General features: G+C 38.2%; 1 pseudogene; it reads right to left on the bottom strand.

The window, feature by feature from the left end:
• Positions 1-756: 756 nt before the first annotated feature.
• On the bottom strand, positions 757-1,484 carry LOC125407180 (small ribosomal subunit protein eS6 pseudogene; annotated as a pseudogene).
• Positions 1,485-3,526: the final 2,042 nt, after the last annotated feature.

Raw genomic sequence — 3,526 nt, 5'->3', positions numbered from 1 at the left:
ATGAACCCATGTAATTGTAAGGAAAAGCTCCAATGTACAGTTGGAAGATTTCATCCCACTGGATGAACATATAAAAATGTGTTTATGTTGGTTGAGGTTGTTGATTCTTTCCACCAATAGACATGGGGTTGCTGCTATACAGTGAGTTAGGAGGACTGTGGACATGGCCTGATTCCTCTCTGTGGATATTCCCTGTACTCTGTTACATTTGGTTCTAAAGCTAAGGAAGGCTCTAAGAAAGTTAGATTCCCCAATCAACTGAAATTTATGTTAAGTTTAAGGTATGTGTGCAGTAGAAAAGAATCGTGTGAATCAAATCAAATTTTAATTTGTGACTAACCATGGGAATGATGCCTGGTACATAGGTTTGTATCCATGCAAACATATACCTAATGTTTAAATACATATATGCACAGGCAAGTTTATATATAGGCTATGTTTGTACATAGTGTGTGCAAACGTATCTTCAAAGCTGTATCCTTGAATTCTGTATGCAATATTTATTAGGATGGTCATTTACATTATAATTTTGTCAGTAGAAGGTGCCATTTTGAATAAGTATCACGACTGACACAGAAGATGACTATGTAGGAAGGAGGCCATTTGTTGGTTCCTGGCTGCTCACTCCTGAAATAATCACACAGAAACCATGTTATTTAAATCACTGCTTGGCCCATTAGCTCTAGCTTCTTTTTTTTTTTTTACCAAGGTCTGATCATTTATTTGTTACCCCTAAAGACTTATTTTTGACTGGACTCAGAAGTAGAAGCTCTCAGCGAGGACATCCTAAGCTTCTTGGTAATCTGTTCCTGGTGCTTTTCTTTGGCTTCCTTCATTATCTTTGCCAAAAGCTTAGCATATTCTGCAGCTTCCTCCTTGTTTTTCTTTGTTTATTGCCTCTTCAGAGCAATACGCCGGAATTTGTGTTGCAGGACATGTGGAGTCACAAGATGCTGAATCTTGGGTGCCTTGATCCTGGGCTTCTTACATTCTTTGTTTAAAGTCTTTCTGACAATGTAGTGGCAGATATCATCTTCTTTAGAGAGTTTTAAAAGCTTTTGGATTCTGCAAGCTCATTTAGGTCTCAACCGATGAGGCACAATAGTATGTCTGTTCAGGAATATCCTTCTCTCCTTTTTTTAAACAATAGCCAAGTTGAGAACACTCAGACTAGCATCCATAATACATCCTCAAACACACTTGCACTTCCTTTCTCCAGTTCTCCTTAGTCAATAACAAGAATGTCCATTACTCAACAGCAGGCACATGCTGCCATAGGTCAGGACGCCTTGTTTCATGGGAAAACCTTGTTTGTCGTTGCCGCCACTGATTGGGATCATGTAATTCTTCCAGTCTTCATCCAGAGCCTCAGCAGATACTTCTGTGGTCATGTGCTTCTCATAGAATGTCTGAAGCTTGCATTCATCATCCACTTCAATGAGTTCCTGACAGCCAGTGAGAGGGAAGGAAATATTCAGCTTCATCTCTGCACAGCTGACTGCCTAGGAGGCACCACAAAAAAGAAACCTAACTTCTGTTTTAGCTCTAGCTTCTTATTGGCTGACTCATACCTATTAATTTAACCCATCTCCATTAATCTGTGTATTGCCACGTGGTAGAGGCTTACCGGCAAAGTTTTGGCATGTCTGACTCTGGCGGTGACTCCATGGTTTCTCTCTGACTCTACCTCCTTTTTTCCAGCATTCAGCTCAGTTTTCCTCACCTAACTCTGTTCCCCTATAGCTCTGCTATAGGCCCAAAGCAGTTCTTTTATTTATCAATGGTATTCAAGTATACGGAGGGAAATCCCACATCATGACTAGATGTCATTCTCAAGTTCTGAATATAGGATTAAGCATACCCAGTGATGGGAAGTTAATGATTGTTGGAGGAGGAGAGTAATTGATTCATAAATGGTTGTGTTTTGTTATGGAGTTATGTTTGAAATCTGAACTATGAGTGCAAGAGTGATCTTACTATTGTACATCAATAGACAGAAATGAATATCTGTTGGCTTTTTATAGAGAGGGAGGTGATCATTATATTCTCTAAATATTCCAAGAAATCGTAAGTTCTTCCTTGGGTTTCCCTGCAGAGGTGATGGAGCTCATTCACGGCAATGATAGCGAAAGCAGAATTCTGTTTCTAGGAATGAAGCGTTGGACATGTTCGAGACTAGGAGGTGATGTCTAAGGACCGCCTGAACTGCACTTGTGATGCAAGTCGGGCGTCCAGTGTTCAGTAACCATGCCCTTTTATGCTCTTTGCCCAGCCCTGTAGTGGGGGTCTATCTGGAATTCAAACAACTGAGTTATCCTTGGACTTTACCAAGTAAATAATTCTGAGTAAATTTTATTTTCTGCTCTAAAAATATCAGAATCAATATCTGATGGTGGTCCTCAGACTTTATTGACTATAATGAGTCTTTATTTGAAAGGGTTTTTTAAACATTAAAGAATGAGATCGCACATAGTAATCGAGGTCCATGAAGATATGTTATCTGCAGAAAACAAAACAAAAGAACAAAACAAACAAAAATTGGGGGAGTTGAAGAGATGGCTAAGAACACTGGGTGCTCTTCCAGAGGACTCATGGTCAATCCTAGTACCCACATGTCTCACTACAGTTCCAGGGGATCAGATGTCCTTTTCTGGCCTCCCAAAAGCACCAGATACAGAAGTGGTACATAACCATCCACACGGGCAAAACACACATACACAAAAAAGAATATAAGTAATGTAAGGATATAATTGCAGCTAATCATATTAACCAAATAAGACAAGTTTCCAGAAGAATATCATGTATTTTCTCTCATATGTGGTTCCTAGATTTTGTATAGATGCATAGAATTCTGTAGGCATATGCTGTTTGGTATGAAAGCAGACATTAAGTTCTTTAGAGGAGCAAAGAGAACTAATGACAGGGGAGGGGCAAGAATGAGAGAGTAGGGACATGAGAGCAATGTTCTTAGGGCACAGTGCATGCTTATGTGGCAAAGACATTGTGTACTGTGGTGCCATGTTCAACGAACTTGCACAGTGAAAAAACAATTTTAATTTTTAAAAGGATGTGTTTGCATTGTTTTCTAACAGCCACTTTTATTTTCTGTTGCACTATACAAGTATACTTGGTGTAATTTTTAAAAATCAAGCTCCATTTAAATTTAAAATACATTTTTCAAAGGTGATGGGAATTATATGGTTCATAGTAGCTTGGCTGTGTGATAAACAAAGAACGAAAATTTTGAAGTCAGTTGTATATGGGAAAATGCAAATCCACTTGAAAAACAGTAGTTATTATATGTGGAAGTATCTTATCTTTCATCTGTTTTACTGGCTTCTGAAAGTCTTAGATTCCTCACTAAAAACTAACATTGAGGAGTATAAACTATTCTTCAATTTAGCTAATATAAAAACTACATTGTTTCAGTAGGTGATCTGAAATACAGAGAAACAAGCCACAAATTTCTCAAAATTTTGGTCAGTGTTTCTTTAATTGCTGTTTAAAAAGGAATGATAACTTTTCC

Source organism: Myodes glareolus, chromosome 19 (genome assembly GCF_982192425.1).
Source record: "Myodes glareolus chromosome 19, mMyoGla1.1, whole genome shotgun sequence".
NCBI classification, from domain to species: Eukaryota; Metazoa; Chordata; class Mammalia; order Rodentia; family Cricetidae; genus Myodes; species Myodes glareolus.
This window is presented reverse-complemented; position numbering and strand designations above follow the sequence as displayed.